Source organism: Lissotriton vulgaris, chromosome 12 (genome assembly GCF_964263255.1).
Source record: "Lissotriton vulgaris chromosome 12, aLisVul1.2, whole genome shotgun sequence".
NCBI classification, from domain to species: Eukaryota; Metazoa; Chordata; class Amphibia; order Caudata; family Salamandridae; genus Lissotriton; species Lissotriton vulgaris.
The window spans coordinates 408,812,296-408,830,433 of record NC_141700.1 but is presented as its reverse complement, the minus strand read 5'-3'; the positions used below and the strand labels follow the sequence as shown (position 1 = coordinate 408,830,433).

Here is an 18,138-nt window from a genome sequence, read left to right as displayed (position 1 = left end):
CTTGAGGGTCCCCCTGAACCCAAGAATTCAACTTGATCAAGTTCAAACTCTCTAGGCTCAGTTTCCCTCAATTCCTGCAGGTCAGCCTCCTCTGAGACTTGATCCACAACCTGGGGCAAGGGGGAAGGCACAGCCTTAACCCTACTGCTCTTCTTCTTGGAAGGTGTCTGGTCCATTGTTCCAGGATCCAGCACCTGTTCAGTGGGGCATCTTCTGGCCTGTGACCTAGTCACAGCAAACACATGTGCTGGCAAACCTAACATTTCCAGATGAGTCCTCTGCTCCACTTCTGACCATTGTGATGACTCCAAATCATTGCCCAACAAACAATCCACTGGGAGGTCTGAACTAACTACAACCTTCTTTTGGCCAGTTACCCCTCCCCAGGAGAAAGCTACAATTGCCATACTATGATTGGTAGTGACATTGCTTGCATTGGTCACCAGGAATCCTGTACCTGGCATGATCTGTCCAGGGTCCACAAAGCTAGGTGTCACCATTGTGACACTGGCACAAGTGTCCCTATAGGCCTGAGCCATCTTTCCATTAATGAAAGGTGTCTGTCTGTATTTGCCCAAAGTATTGGGACTTATATCAGGGGACATATCCACATCCCCTGTACAAACAAGGACAGCCTGAGTGAGTGTACCAACTAAGTTGTCACACCCCTCAGAACCCAGGGTTAACCCTACTAAACCCTTGGGAGGTGCACTACCACTGCTGGCTGTACTAGGGGGCACAGGTGCCTTAGGGGCTGCAGTGGCAGGAGTCTGCCCTCCTCCTTTCTTGGTGCACTCACTAAACCAGTGAGTTTTACTTTTGCAGTATTGGCACCACCTTTTAGATTGGCCTTCTTTCTTCTTTTGGGGAGCCTGACCCCCACCCTCTTTGGGTTGTTGGGGACCTGTCGAAGACTTCTGGTCATTTTGTTCCCCCTTTGAATCTTTACCCTTCTGGTCTGCTTTCTTCTGACCACCTTGATTCTGGCCCTGGTTCTGTTTAACTCTTGTTCTAACCCATCTGTCTGCCTTCTTTCCCAATTCTTGGGGAGAGGTCAGATCTGAGTCAACAAGATGCTGATGCAACAACTGGTTCTGACAATTGTTTAAAATTTGCTCTCTCATCATCAAATTGTACAATCCTTTATAATCAGTAACCTTACTGCCCAGCAACCAGCCCTCAAAAGCCTTAGTGGCACAATCTACAAAGTCAGCCCAATCTTGAGACTGAGTTTTCTGGGTATCCCTGAACAGCACCCTGTACTGCTCAGTGGTTAGGCCAAACCCATCAACCAGTGCATTTTTCAAGACTTGGTAATCATTAGCATCCTCCACCCTTGTGGTGAGGAGCTTGTCTCTTCCTTTACCCTCAAAGGAGAGCCACAAGATAGCTGCCCACTGACTTGGGGGAACACCTTGCACAGTGCAGGCCCTCTCCAAAGCAGTAATCCATTTGTGGATGTCATCCCCTTGTTTAAAGGGGGGCACTATCTTACCAAGGTGTTTTGTATCAAAACTCCTTTCCCTATTGCTAGGTACAATGCTGCCACCAGTGGGGACTGTCCCACTCAATTGTTGCTCTCTAGCAAAGGCAAGCCTCTCTTTGGCCAGGGCAAGTTCTTCCCTTTCAATCCTCAGATTGGCTGCCTTTTCCTTAGCTTCATACATTCTCCTCTGGGGAGATGTCATTCCCCTTTGAGAGGAACGTTGAGAGCCATTGGTATGAAGGGATCTGATAGAGCCTCTTGATAGAGATCTATCTCGTCCATTCCCAATGTTAAGCTGACCTGAGAGTGGCCCCAAGGGTCCCCTAGTGCCCATCTCATGTCTGCTTAAGTTGGACCTGGTTAGTCTGCTGACTTCTACCTGTTCCTTTTCTGCCTCATCCCCTGATACCAAATCATCATCCTCATCATCAGCATTATCTGCTTCCTGAAGAGGATGGTCCTGGGCATCAAAGGGACCCTGTAAGGAGGGCATGTTGCCATCTGAATTAGAAGGGTCTGGGTTCCCAGCCCTCCTTGCATCATGAGTCTCTAAGAGACCAATCAGAAAGGCAGTTGTGGGGTTAGACCCCTGCTTAATCTTCCTAGAGGTACACACTTGTCGTAACTCATGGAAGCTAAGCGCAGTATATCTTGAAGGGATGACCTGTGGAGGGTCAACTGACACAAGGGGAACCTCAGTGTTTCCTCCTTTGTCCGACATACTGTTTCTAGTGTGGTGTAAGTGATGCACCTACCTACACTATGTGTTTACCTACTGATCCCTTGCTAAGAGTTGCAGCCAAGGTGTGCTAAGCCTTGAGGAGCTACAACAGCTGGTTCAGTAGAACTCAGAGTATTCTAAGCTTTAGTTATATGTACCTAACAGTACTTATGTGATCTTTCAACAAGATATTCTTAGGATACGTGTGGTAAAACAACAGCAAGCTCAAATCCCACCGCTGCCACCAATGTGAGAAGGTGGCCTGATATGCAGTGGTCACTATTCTAGTGCCCACTATGTATCAGTCCAGCAACCCTTATTGATGATTGGTTGTAAGTCAACCTTATAGACCAGCTATCCTAGTAGCATGGATACGAGCAGTCTAAGGCTAAAGACTCGAGAGGGCGTGTTAAGCCAGCTGTTTACCACACATATACCCCTTGAATACCCAGTGAAAGGACACCACACAAGTGTTATGAAAATAAACAGTTATTTATTTAAAGATCACAACAGCCCTGTACTCTTTATGAGGACAGGGTACTAAGCACAAACCAAAACTCTTACAAAAATACTTAAGTTAGCACAGTATATACAAATGCCCGAGGGGCACGGAAAACCATATACTCTGAAAGTGGAATGCGAAATTCCTAGCAGGTAAGTACAGTACTAATAGCTTTTGGAATCGCTAGGACTTGACTAGGGAATCGTTAGATTACTTCTAGGAGGCCTAGGGGACTCGGGTGCAGTGTGTGCACTCTCACGCGAGATGCGGGACAAAAGTCTATGGTAGCTAGGAATTAGAAAGTTAGTGTTCTCGGGCGAACCCGACCTGGTAGGGAGAAAACGAAAGTAGATTCTGACCCTTGGATAGTGAGGCTATGCTGGGGCACCGAAATGCCGAAGTTACCTAGCCCAGGGGCTGCAGCTGCATAGGTCTGAAAAGACGTCGGGAATCCTCGTAGACGGACCAGGAGCCGGAAGAAAAGATGCTGGCCGGTGACCAGTGAAGAAAGTTCAGTCGGATCCAAGCCTGGATCTTGAAGATAGATGACACCTGAAAGCAGAGGGGACCAAGTTCGAGACTACTAGCCAGTAGTCAGTGGGCACCAGGAGGGCACCGGATGGTAGCCACCTCGACTAGGTGAGTGGGTGACGCTTGACTCGAAGATCTCACGGACCAGGAGGCGTTGTCGGCGACCAGGATGGAGGATCGAGCTGTCCCACGAAGATGGAAGCTGTCGGCGTCGCTGGACCCAGGATTGGGCAACAAAGCCTTGGCAAATTCAAGCCCACGCGGTGGACCTAAAATGGCGTCTGGAGTGGACCAGGAGGGTCCGGGGTGCCTCTCTTGAAGAAGGAAGCAAAGGCCAGCCTGGAGCAACCAGACCAGCAGTCGTGAAGTCGTTGGGCGTCGTTCAGAGGGCCACAAGCCAGCCGGCTAGTAGCCAAACAACGCGGTGCACAGCAAACAGCAGAAGGGCCCCACGCAGATCGTGGAGATGCAGGGGGGCTGATCTTGGGTGCTGGAGCTGCGCAGGGTCGGGGCTTCTCGGACCCCAAAGCACTCACCAGTGGAGGACACGGTGGGCTTGCAGTAAAGATGTCGTGCAGTCTTGGCGATCGTCGGTCCCTTGAGGTCTCGTCGCACTCACGGTTCTCAGCTGGGCTGTAGAGGTGAGTAGAGGTCAGAGGTGCCAGGGAAGCCGGGTCTCGTCGAGCTGGGTCGTCGGATTCGTGATGAAGGACTTGCAGCAGACCGCAGTGTTCTTTAGGATGGTGCCTGCGGATGCAGGGTGACTACTCCTTAGCCACAAGGGAGAATCTTGAAGAAGAAATCGTGAAGTCCTTTCGAAGAAAGTGGTATCTTGATTCCAAAGATGATCTAATTTGAACAGGGGGCCCGCTCCTATCTTTATACTAAAAAAGGGGGCTGACCCGGTGACTAGGTCCTGCCTATGGGTGGGACTAGGTGGGGGGTGGTTACACCCCTCAGCCATGCCGGACTTCCCCAGGCCAGGGGCTGGTGTGCCCCTGGAACTGGTTCAGACCGGCCTATGCGTAGTGAGCACCGGGGTGCCACTCAGCAGTCACCTTCCTGTAAAGCCCTGCCTACCCAGGATACACAAAACCATGTCTGGGACGGTGCTAGCACCGCCCCTGACAGGAAACCCTTTGTCCAGGCTCCCCTCACTGGAAGGACTCCCAGCTGCAGGGGGTCAGACTCGTGTCTGTGGTGGCAGCATCCATTTTGTGGAGCTGAGGCTTCAGTTAACTTTAACCGGGGTTCACAGTTACATACATGTCGTGTCCCTCTAGAAGGGTGGAATGCTAACCCCGTCGCCAGAATTGGCGAGGGGTTAGTATTCCAATTCGTATGACACCTTACTCGACATGTTTTGATAAAGCAATACCAAAGATAGCATTTAACCGCGAGGATTATAATGCACTTAAGAGTATATGGTATGCGATATCATGGAACAGCTATTAGGACTTGATTCCGCAAGCTGCAGACAGGCTCAGCTCGTGCCAGAGCACCATCTCACACGATTCCAAGCACTCTGCCTTCAGGATTGTCAAGGCCTGCCATAGGAGTGACTGATAGGAATCTGTGTGTCCATTTTAGGGTTAGGTATAGGTATACTACACCTACAGCAAAGGGTGATTACACGACTTTGCCCCAGCTGTCATGCAGCCAGTTGTGTCAAATTTAGGAGGCCAGCCAGGGGTGGCATAATACATGCTGCAGCCCCTGGCAGCCCTGGGTACACCTATGCCCTGAGTTACAGGGTCTGATAAGGTAGCCCAGTACCAATTGGTAGATGCACCTAGGGTACATGAGGTAATTTAGAAAGAGAACAGCCAGGCTGTGGGTCTGATTGGCAGGCCCACAGCCAGAGAAAGTCGTAAACCAGTGAAACAAAAGCAAAAAATCTGGGTGATCATAGGATTGCAGACCCTACTCTCCTACAATGAGCACACATGATGAGATTAAGCTTCAAGGATACAAGACTGTACATAGGGTCCGATCTGTTATTCGAGAATTTCCCGGCCTTGTAAGACTTCACTTTCAGTTAACTAACAATCTGGCTGAGACCAGGGACAGGCATTCCTCGCTTCATAAGTATCCCACTTGTACCTGTTGCTGATACTTACTGTTAGGCAAGGACTGTAGGTCTTATAAAGACTGCATCAGACACTATTTATAAGCAACTGGTTGTCCTTTTGGTGTGCTGTAGAAGATCACAGGCCATGGCTAGTGAATCGTGACTCCTCCTAGACTTTAATCCATATTTACCTAAGGCCTGTGCTGACACAAAGGACTTGACTGATCTTGACAGGAAGAGGGGGAGATAAATAGGAGAAAGATGTCCATTTCCAGAAGAAAGCCTTGCTCTTAGACATTTAACATGAGGTTGAAAATAAAGCTTTCAGTTTATTCTGGGGAGAGCTGAAAGCACAAGCTATGTAAACCCACCCATTTGCCTTACTCATGTAGATAAAACTTGGCCAAATGAACACCGCATATCTTTATTCAAATTTCAATATGCGATACAGTTAGCAGCTGTCACTGTATACATAGTCAATACAAGGCAAGGATGGTTCACCCTCCTGACTTTGAAGTAACTGCAAAGTAACATGGTACCCTACTTCTGCTCTGATGAACTAAAGTCCTTAACTTGACTTAGTAAAGCTATGATGCCCTACCGTTGCACATTCTGTATTTGAAACTGTCAAACTCAATGGGCATAACATTGAACAATCATGCAGGACTCCTGTTTTATGACTGAGAGATTAGAGCAGGGCTCTAATGTCAAGGGTGGAACCAATAGTGCACACCTTTATTTGTCTCACTACATTCCTCTCTATTCAGGTTGTGTGGAGACTGACAGTAAGGCAGAGTAATATTGAGTCAGGGGTACGGCCATTTTACCAGTACACTTTTGGGGGATTAACATACCAGCAATCTCCATATAGTCTTTTCTCGTTTAACCACGGCGAGGTCATTTCCCTGTATGAGCTCTGCGACATTATGCAGTGTTCCCTGTGTGTATGTGAAGAGGTGGACAGTGCAGCCCACCTGACACCGTGTATGTGTGTGTGCTAGATAAGGTGGTGGTCTCTCGTTTGTGCCGAGTTGCCAATCCTTCATGAACATTTGAAGCTTGAATGTATATATTTCTTGCTTTCCTCTCGAAATCAGATGTCTCTGATAGTTTGGGACAGGCATCCAACTGGTTATTTTTGATGCAGACACAGTTGATTTGCCAAAGTGAAGTCTATCCCTCCCCTTCTCCATTTCGTGACAGCCATCCTTTTGTGAAATGCCCACTCTTTCTGGAGCCATCCCACACCAAACTGTGCCAGCCTAAAGTGGTCACATGACTGATAGCTTGTGCTAAACGTAGGCCCTGAGAAAAGATTAAGTAGGGAATATGCACACATTCAGGACTAGAGAATCACTGGACCTTCCAATACCTTTTGGTGGTCCTGACCAGGCATGAGCTCCTCCACCATTAGATACCAGATCTCTTACCGCTTTGAACCTTAATGTACTATTAACCCTGTCCCCTCACAGCACAATAGCTAATAGACCTTTGGTTTCCAGTGCCATTAAACCCTCAACCAAACTATAGTGATTAACCACCGGGTCATTCCTGCAAACTACTGGGAAGGAACATAGAAACACCTACTTTTTTTTAACTGTGGATGTTTCATTATTTGCAGACCTTTTTTGTATTTAATAGAGGATTGTGAAAGGAGCAAATTCTTGAGCACATTCAGTTACATTTAGGTGACTGTTCTCACTGTTTACCAAAACTCAAAGCGTCAGCTAAAACTTTTTAACTTTGTTTTTAAAATAATTTGAAGAATACTAAATCTGAACACTTCCAAATTGACACAAGATGCCACAAATGACCCCTGTAGAATAATTTGGGGCAAAGGGTTTAATGTTAAATAAAACCTTAACACAGAAAAACGTTAGGGGTTGTAATAACTGTTGCCCAGAAAATGTTACACAAATCTGTTATTCTTTTTTTTTTTTTTTTTTTTTTTTTGGTGTAAAAACTTTTATTGATGTTCATCATCCATTTTACAACAAGACAATTACACAGTAATCATGACAGGAGAAAGGAACAGGATGTCCCGTAGTAATACACAGCTATTTAGCCGACAACCCTCCGGTCCGGCAGCAAAGGATGAGGATGATACGGCAGACCATTAGGAGAGAAGCATCGGAGTCATGAAGTTTTACTTTTTTTTTTTTTTTTTTTTTTTTAAATAGCATTTTTGTTAACTGTTTCGTGTATAAAACGTTGAAAAACAAACCAAACAAAGTGGCTCAATAATAGTGCTTAGATGCGAAGCAATATAGAACAAAGACGCTAGTAGAACACACCGACCCCCCACCCAGGCCTAACCCCTCCACCCCCCGCAGGACGTGGGCAGGAGTTCCCATGATATGAGTACAGTATTAGTCTTGCCCCGTGGCAGCCCACAGGTTAGCCAATCATCTCCTCCTCATCTTCCGAGTCTTCGTCTTCAGCCTCCTGAAGCGGGTCGCACAGGTCCCCTCTATATCTATTCCAGGCCTCCCACACCCTGTTCCATTTCCTTGGGTTCGCTCTCACTTTGTAGACAGTTCGTTCAGTTAACATCAGTTTGTCCATATTTTGACACCATAGCGACAAGGTAGGTAACTCAGCCACCCCCCACCTCTGTGCCATATCACGCTTAGCCATCATTGTTCCAATTGTAACCCACTGCTGTTGTCTGAGGTTAAGATCAGTGCCCTCCCAAACATTCAAAAGACAGAGGCGCGGTTCGGGTGTGAGGGAGGTGTCAAGGGCCTGGGAAATCGTGCGCATGACCTGTTGCCAGTATCGGGCAATGAGAGGGCAGCCCCACAACGTGTGCAGTAGTGTGCCATCCTCCCCACATCCTCTAAGACAACGAGGGGAGTCAGCCCTGTGCATTTTGTGTAGGGTGGTCCTCGTGTAATACGTTCTGTGCAGTATTTTCAATTGTATGAGTCTGAACCTTGCGGAAACCCCAGCCTCTCTCGGGGATGCCACAGCAGCGTTCCAGTCCGTCTCATCCATAGCGCCCAACTCATCCTCCCATTTTTCTCGCAGGGTCTGTAGGGGGTCAGAGAGATTGTTCAGCAATTTACGGTAGGTGAGTGAGGTGGCTTTCGTTTGCATGTATTCCGTGAGGAGCCGGTCTTCTAGGGGCGAGGATTCCGGGATTGTGGTCAAATCTGTTATTCTTAGCAGATCTGCATTTGGAGTAACATGTTTGTGTACATATGAACAAGTTACTTGCTGTAATGATGTTTATGATGGACTTCACCTAACCAGATATCACACCATTGGAATATCCTAAGGCACCAGGAGATCGCTTCAGGAAGGCTTCTGGACGCAGGTAGGGGGGCTCAATGTGCCCCTGCATTGACCTTCTAATGACCTGGAAGTGACAGAATGGAGCAGCATATTAGCGCTGTCCCTGAGAGCTGCCAAAAGTTTTTTTTCTCATTTTGCTCCTTCTGGGCGCCACGCAACTTCGCTTCGACATCACACCCTGTGACATGGACGGAGTTCTTAGACCCCACTCACCGAGGCAATGATGTCACTTTCTTCTGGGACTATTTACCTCGTTCAAAACTCAGAGCCACATATAGAAAATGCCTATTGAAACAGTGTGCTGAAAAGAAACACATCATTGTGTAAAAAAAACCACTTAATATAATTCAATATATGGATATCATAAAAAAAACATGGAATGGCTAGCTTAATTTATGGTGTACACTTATGTAAGAGGGCACCTTGCAACAATCCAGACAACACTTATGGTGATTTTATTGGTCTTAGATAACTTTAGAAAGCTCGCTAAGTGGTAGCTGTGGAGAGCAGCCTCCAGGCTTAGTCCAGAAGGAGTGTAAATCAGCTTGTTTTACCAGAACATAATATCATAAGTATAGATTAAATTAAAAAGAACCACACAGTGTATTTATAAAAATATGTATTTATTATAGACAGTCACTAACTGTACAGATATCTCCTACCCGAGATATAGACAATACTTTACGATAGAAACAGATAGGTAGCACCTGCTACACAGCAGTGACCAGGGTGGACCAAACCATATACTAAATTAGTGGTACGGGAACCACAACTCGAGTCAAGACCTGTACCCACAATACTTAGCAATGTGAGGGACCCAAGGAACCACCTTAGGTAAGTAACAAGGAGCCCCACAGAGGCTGTGTGCTAAGTAGGAACACACAACTGCATGATCAATAAAAGTCAATGAGTACGTCGTGGTTGCAATTTTATAGTAGTAGTATCCTTCCCAGCGGACCCTGATGAAACCCAGTGGAACACAGAAAGTAGGAGAGCCGCCCCACACTTGGATACCTTAGGAACCAAGATACCTGCCCCAGGGAAGCCAGGTGGGAAGTGGTGTCGGAAAGGGCAGTCGAACTAAATGGAGGACTTCAGAAAGATGCAGCTGCTGGAGAAATGGAAAGTGTTGGGTGGAACTCAAAGGGGGATTCAAGATGTGAAGAGAGTCTATGCCAATAAGGAGTGACCAGGAGGCACAGAATACAAATGCCCAATGATGTCAAGTGCCACAGGGAAACTGATGGTGACCTTCAAAATGCAGCTGTGCGGATCATGCGACGCTGTGGACGACCAGGAGCTGGGTACGAGCTGTCCCGCGTCGGAAGCCGAGAGTTGAGGAGCTGGTGTACGTCTGGAGCACAAACAAGCCTTGGCAATTGCAATCAACACGGAAGATGAATGTGCAATATGGTGACCAGATAGGTCCAGGAGACTCACCACAAGCAGGGGAGTCAGGGCAGGCCCCAAGCAATCAGGGGAGCCCAAACAATTCAAAGATGACCCTCAAGAGGACCCACAGGCTGGAGGCACTGGAGTCACAAGAGGACCTCGAGCAGCTCACCAAAGATGCAATCCCATGATACAAGAGATGCAGTGAGGATGAAGACATTGGTCACTGGAGATTCTTGAGGTTGGAGCCCTAAGATCTTGATGGAAGGAAGCCAACAAGCCTAGGCAACTTCAAGTCGACGCAGTTCAAGGGGTTCGGTTCCTGCGGCTCCGACGAGAGATATTGGCCTCAAACTTGGTAAGAGGACAGAGCAGGCCTCGAAGGATGTGAAGAACCACCACCTGCGATGCTGAGCCTTTCGGAGTCTGTGGGTGCTGACCGGTCAGCCTAGTTGCGGTGCCTGCAGATGCACGGAAGTGACTCCTTCACGTCAAGGGAAATTCCTTCAGGTTTCTTGGATGCCCACAGGCCTTGGAGGGATCATTTATGGTGCACAGGCAGGGACGTTGCAGAAGATGAGTAGGGCAACAAGATCAGAAGAAGCAGTATTCTTCCTAGTTGCAGCCTTGATGCCCAGAGCCATGTCCAGCGAAACCCAGAGTGCTCAGAAAGTCGAAGAAGTGTCTGAAATTAATCTTGTCCCACGACAAATCTAGGGACCCAACCACATGTAAGCCCTTAAATACCCTAAGGAAAGGGTTCGGATGTTTCATGGGTCCTTCCCAAAGGAGGTGCTGGACAAGCTGGAGGATACTTCCCTGTCCTTTGTCCAGTTTTGCGCCAGAGCGGGAGCCAAGGGCTCCCTGAACTGGTTTGAACTGGACTACGCATGGTGGGCATGAAGTGTGTCCTGCATGCAGACTATGTGGCACTGAAAAGCGCTCCAACCCTGCCACCAATACTCTATATCCTGTCTGGGAGGTGGTCACAACTCCCTGTGACAGGATACCTATTGTTCTGCCTCTCCTGCCCGAGCTTGGCTCAGCAGTAGGAGGGCAATAATGTTTCTGGCCAGCAGCAGCCCTGGCTTGCTGTCCGAGTCTGGAAGACTTGCACAGGGAGCACCGAGGCACCCTGAAAAGAACTGTATGGTGAATGGAATCGTACCTCCCACACCGTTCACGGTGTGGAGTTATGATTCCAACATGTTTGATACCAAAAATGATAGGATTAGTTGCAGTCAAAAACCTCCCAGAAATACTGCCAGTTCACTTGATTGAATGCTTTGACAGCATCTACTGCCACTACTGTTAGGGGAATTTCTCTTACTTCCGCCATATCTATTGCTCCTAACATCTGAAGCTGCATCCCGGGAATAAAACTCCTCTGATCAGGGTGTACAACCACTTTATTCACCTTAGCTACTCTTGAAACCACGATTCCCGAATAGATCTTATAATCAAAGTTTAAAAGCAATATAGGTCTATAAGAATCAACATTTAACAGATATTTGTTGGGCTTCAAAATTAGTGTGATCGTTACGTCTGACCAAGATTTGGGAATACTTTCTCCCATTTTGTATAGTCTATTACATAAAGAAGTTAAGGCAGGTACTACATAATCTAATATGCAAAAATATACTTCCACCGGAAGGCCATCTGGTCCAGCAGCTTTTCCCCTGGCCATCTTTCTACACTGAAACCTGACCTCTTCTTCCGTTATCTCTTTTTCCACCTCTCTCCTTTGCCCTACATCCAACTGTGGACACCTGGTCTGTTTTAACCAGTTCTCAATCCTCCTTTGATCTTTATACAACTCGCTCAAACTCACTAGAACTCCTGGCCTACCTCTTCATTTGTACATAGCTCCTCCACTGTCTCTCTACTTTTCAAACATTTTATTGTATTTCTATCTCTATCTGTTTTCACCTTCCAAGATAACAAAGCACTACACCTCTCTCCGTAGGAAAAATGTTGAAGCTTGCTAGCCTTCCATCTGTCTAGTAGTTTTTATCCAATTGCGCATGGTATTTGGCCTGCAAACTTTCTAAATCCTTTGTTAAAAGGGATATATTGCTGGCACCGTTTACGGAAACCATCTGTAAATCTCTCTTACATCTTAATTTCCCCTATTTTACTCTCCTGCTCCTGTTTTGCTATCTTTCTTCTCCCCTATAAAAGACTTCACAATTTATTGTAAATAGGCCTTTAAGGCATCCCAGACCACTTGCTCACTTGTGGAGTCTACATAGATTAAAAAATATTCCTCTGTTTTCTTTCCCAACTCTCTTGTCACTATTTCATCTAATAGTACAGTCCTATCTAGTGTCCACCTTCTTAACCCCTGCTTTTGATGAAAATCTACTGTCATTACCACTGCAGAATGGTCTGATTGACCTGCTGGAATATGTACTATTGTTTCTATATCTGCATATCGAGTTTGGTCTATAAGAAAAAAATCGATGCGGGAATGAGGTCTATATTTTTTACTATAGTAGGTAAAATCCCTTATTCACTTGTTCTTATTACGCAAGACATCCACCAAACTAAATTCTTGTATCATACTTTTTAATTTGGAGAAAGCTTTTGGTGGAGTAACATAATTCACGTGTGATGTTCTATCTAGCTCTTTATTCAGAACTAAATTAAAATCTCCTCCTAAAATAATAGGTGCTTCTGTTTCCAGTAGGAAAATTTCGAGCTTTGCTAGAGGGTCATGATTATCCTTGTTTGGCCCATAGTACACAGCACACACCAAGGGCTTATCTTGTATTAAAGCACAAGTTACTTACCTTTGGTAACAATATATCTGTAAGAAAAAGTAGTTAGTGTTAGATGCCTTACCTTAGAATATCCCCAGGCATCAGACTGGATCCGGAAAGTTTTGCGTAGCAGTACCCCTGCGTGTCGGTAGGCGTCGTCTGCGGCTCCGGGTCAGTCGGCGTTGTGGTCGCCGGGATGACGTCATCGGAATCCTTAGACGCCGCCCTTGCGCGCGGACATCAGTTCTTATACATAGGTTTTCGCGCCAGAAACGCAGAGCCATGACAGAGACCGACACTGGTGTCATGAAACTAGGGCCCTGAAAGGGATGACCTTAACCCTAGACATTGGTTCGCAGAATGGGAAGGATGGGTGGGGCGGTAAGGAATCTAACACTAACTACTGTTTCTTACAGATATAAGTAACTTGTGCATCTGAAATAAACAGGTTAGTGTTCGATTCCTTACCTTAGAATAGATACCCCAGCAATACCAACCCCGGTGGTGGGTCTGCGAACCAAGATCACACCAGAAAGTCCTGGAGGACGGAACGGACGAAAAAGCCATCTCTCCGGACTTGGTTGTCCAGGCAGTAGTATCTAGCAAACGTGTGCAGCGAGGCCCACGTAGCTGTCTGACAGATGTCCTGCAAGGGGACTCTCCGATCCAGGGCAGTAGTAGCCGCCGTGGCCCGAGTGGAATGGGCCCTCAGCCAAACAGGGGGCCCCTTTTTAGCCAAGGAGTAACAGACCTTGATGCACAACTCAACCCACTGAGAGACGATCCGTTTGTGCACAGACCGTCCCTTTTCGCGCCCACGTAACCAACAAAGAGTTGGTCGTCCACCCGGAACGGACGTGTGCGATCAAGGCAGAAGGAGAGCGCACGTTTTGGGTCCAGACGGTGGAGCCTCTCTTGAGGGATGCGGAGGCGGAAAGAGGGTGGGCAAGGTGATGGACTGCCCGATGTGAAAAGCCATAACCACCTTGGGCAGGAAAGAAGGAAGTTGTCTTAAAACAACCTTGTACGGATGGACAGAAAGAAAAGGAGGCTTAGAAGATAGAGCCTGGAGCTCACTCACTCTACTGGCAGAGGTGATGGCAACCAGGAATGCAGTCTTGAGAGTCAGAAGAAGAGGGCAATTGTGAAGTGGCTCGAAAGGAGCGCACATCAGATAGGTTAGTAAGTCCCACTGAGGCATCACGAAAGGAACAGGAGGAAACATGAGCATAATGCCCTTCAAGAATCTATTTACAACAGGGGACTTGAAAAGAGAAGTCTGATCAGGAAGCCTCAAGAAGGCAGAAATGGCAGAGAGGTAGCCCTTAAGAGTGCCCAGGACAGAGCCCTGCTGGATAAGAGAAAGAAGGAAGAGGAGAACCTCTGAAAGGGGAGCAGCGAGAGGATCCACAGCCTTTGCTGTGCACCATGCCACAAATTAGTTCCACCTGCAGGCGTATACCGATTTTGTGGAGGGACGCCTGGCTGCCAGTATCACATTACAGACTTCAGGAGGCAAGCCAAATGGCCTCAACTGCCGCCGCTCAATCTCCACGCATGGAGGTGGAGGCTGGACAGGTTCTGGTGGAGGACCATCCCCTGCTGCTGCAACAGAAGGTCCTCCTGAAGAGGCAGACGAATCGGGGGATCGACTGACATGCTGAGTAGCACGGGATACCAGTATCTTCGTGCCCAGTCCGGAGCCACAAGGATGACTTTGGCCCGTTCGTGCCTGATCATCTTCAGCACTCTGGGCAGAAGTGGTATAGGCGGAAAAGAGTACAACAGTCCGCAACTCCCGGTCGCGACGAAAAACGTCTCAGAGCGAGTGCCGCCTTGTAAATTCCAACGTGCAGAACTGATGACATTGCGCATTCTCTCCGGTGGCGAATAGATCTAACCAAGGCTCTCCCCACTGCTGAAAGAAAGAGGCCTTGCGCGACGTCAGAGTTCAGACACCATTCGTGATCCATCATGCACCGGCAGCTGAGTTCGTCCGCCATTGTGTTCAGGGAACCTGCCAGGTGTTGAACCATCAGGGTGATGCCCTGGTGTTCCAACCATGTTCAGAGGCGCAGAGCCTCCTGACAAAAGGTCCAAGACCCCACCCCGCCTTGTTTGTTGCAGTACCACTGTGGTAAATTGGCAGCAATGGGTTAGCGTTAGCAGAAGCCATCTTGTATTTAGAAGTTATCTTATCTGCTTTGTGAAAGCCATTTTGTATTTCTGGCAGCCATCTTGTCTGCCATGTGCTGCAATGTGCTCACCATGTGCTTTGTCCTACCTTTTTGTTAACTGCGCCTAAGTCTGCCCAGCAACAGGCTATATTTAGCATCCTCCACTTTAAAGCACGCCCAGACATGCCCGGTAGGGTCTGCAGCTGTTACTAATTAGTTTCAGATAGGAATGTGTTTACTACTTTCTGAAAACTGTTAGCTCCTCCCACTTGGTTGAGCAAGTAGATCTTGCATGTCCATATTAGGCATTTTTGTATGCTCACAAGAGCCAGGACTGCCCCTTGCATTCATGCTTACTATGTAACTCTAAAGCATACATAAAGCCCCAGGTTTCTGCATTCCTCAGACTGCCTCATTCAGTTGCTAAGGCTTCTGTGTGACGTAGTCTCAACTCATTTGAGTTTAATAAATATGTCTTTTTATATTCCAGTTTCTGTGCCAAATTTATTTGCTGTTTTTAAAGGATCAAGTATTGGTGAGACCCCTGAGAAGGAGTTTTGATTTCTACAAATGGCACGCCAACGTGGCGCTCATCAGAGAAGTGGCTATCTGAGGGAGTGATCTTGTCAGGAGACAGAAATCTACTGAGGAGGACAAGACAAGTTTCTACAAAGGAGGTACTCTGAGCACGGAGGTTCTGGGGATTCTCTGTCTTCAGCCCAGTATATTTCTGATCTTCCTGATTTTGATCCTCCTCATGATGTCACCCCTGACTGAGAACATTTTTGGCGTGAGTATTCTAAAAAAGACCGATAGGTCATTCAGAACTTGGCAGTTAGAATTTGGACAACCTTTTGATTGGTAAGAGTCGATTTGCGCCGCTTACTGTGGGTTGAATGCCTGTGATTGGTAAGGTAGTTTAGTAACGCTTACTGTGGCTTTGGAAATATATGAATTTGTGTTGGCCAACTTTGGATGTGTATGTGATAGACATGCAAATTGCAATTTGTGTAGGAAGGTAATGAGGAGACTTTTCTCTACTTTGTATGAAATTTGAACGGTGCGACGTACGGGGAGTACTTTAAGCACTGCTGTGGGTATAAAATTGTATATTCTGCAATATTTTAGGCATTTCTGTTTCAAGCTCACATCAAAGAATGTGTTTCTTTTTGGTAGGTACCATAGTGAAATGTAAATTAAATTAGCCGGCTCCCCTAGAGGGAATACCTAAATAGGTTTAGGTATAAAAACATTTCTTCCTTGGTGATTTTGTATCCCCAGGGAATTAAAATATGGACATAAAATATATAAGGATCCTTTGTTCTGTGCAATTTTATGAATGGAGATGCGCAGAGCAATTTTTGGTGTTCTGCCAGCCAAAACTAGTGAATTGAGTGTATTTTGGCTTCTTGGACATACAGCAGTCTGTTGGACTGTTTTTGCAGTCTTTTGGAACACTATTGAGAAGCGTTTCTTGTAAATATGACTTACAACTAGTATTTACAAATGGTTTGGTTTAAGTACAGTCTGTGGGCTGTCCTTTGTTTCAGTCCTAATTGTTGATCTGTGGGTTAAATGTGTGTTTAAATGTCTATGCGGTTTTTCCCATTAGTGTAACTTCTGTAAGTAAATAGCGATGGCGCTATTTATTAAACAAATGGCTAAAGCGCTGTATTGTGTGTCCTGAGTGTTTGAACCCTTTCTGTTTATGTCTGAAATGAGCTCAATGTGTGTTTGTGGGTTTTCTTGATGTTTTCAGTCAGTTAAGTAAAATGTCAGATTAATTAATATTAAGTAGAAATTAAATAAAAATCCAGCATTGAACCATGTGATATGCTAAAATAGCTATATGTTGCTATTTAATTAATAGACTAAATAAAAATGCATATGTACAAACTGTTAAAGGCTTAAAAAATAAAATTAAAATTCACATTCACTAGGAATATAAAAGGCCTCAAAAACGAAATTGTGTGTTTTGTAGAAAAACGAACTTATAGCATTTTTTTACTAACATACATTGTATTACATGTAAACAGGCAAAAACTTCAGCTGAAGTAAATTTTTGCTGAATTCAAATGCATATTATTGCAAACGCATTTTAAAACTTGAAATGTCTATTTTAAATAAGACTGCCACCGTGCTCAAGTTTCAACACTGAGAAGGGCTCTTGCTGCCGCTAAGGAAGCAGATGTTGTTTTTTGTAGGCCAGGGATAACATAGGAATGTTTACTTAGCCAGGACTTTGCCGTTAGTTAATCACGGTTGGATCTTTGCATTTCAGAATAGTGTTTTAAAAAGGTTACAAAATAAGGTTCATTATTTGTATTATAGGAAGACATTTCAATTGCGGTTTTCCGCTCTTTAAGCATTTTTGTAAGCATATTCTTGGTTCTGTTGCTAATAATAATTGTCCTTTTAAAAAAAGCGGCGCAAAAATTTGTCATGTTTTAAGTTAGGCTTCTGTGCTTAGGCTCATAAATGAAGGCGTCTAAAAATGATAGGCAAGAGATGCAGCTTGCTTTTATATGTGGAATTATCAAAAATGATTGGGTTTATTAAAAATAATTATTCATTATGAAAAAAATTATTAAAAATAAGTGCTTCTAAATTTGTTTTTTAATATTTATAAAGCTTAATACTCATACTGTGACCTCCTAGCATTCAAATTTAATTTAAGTTGTGTTGTACTGCATAATGAGGACATTTGCATGTGGAATTTCCCTTGGCGCAGGCGTAAAAACTCATTTCTCTAAGGATTTCCATGAGATATGTCTAATGTCCAATCTCCGTAATCTGTAAAGAACATTCTGAGGATGATTAATATGTAATGCAATTATAGGATCTTTATTTTTAAGTACCCCAAATATCAAAGTCGATATTGAGTTAAATAGACTATTTAAAAAGCATTCTTGCCATTTAAAATAGCTTTAAAGTGTCTCAGGCTTCAGTAAATGCATACATTTGTGTATAATACAAATTTGCAGGTTGTTCCCATTTGGGGTTGCTTTTCATAGCTCAGTGAGCCAATGTGCCCGGTACAGAGGTTTGTGTTTAATATCAGGGTTGAAGGTTCTAACTCTAGCTGGACCTACTGAGACGTTCATCCATTTAAGGTTGATGAAATGAGCACCATTGCATAGGGTAGTAGCAAACATTTGTTCTAAAGCTGGTATGTTATGTTATTATGTTCTGTGAATTA

General features: G+C 45.5%; 1 protein-coding gene across 5 annotated transcripts in view; it reads right to left on the bottom strand.

The window, feature by feature from the left end:
• The window catches only part of CHD9 (chromodomain helicase DNA binding protein 9), a 2,197,083-nt gene that overhangs the window by 1,088,646 nt on the left and 1,090,299 nt on the right, over nt 1–18,138 (bottom strand). The gene's annotated exons all lie outside the window — the stretch shown is intronic.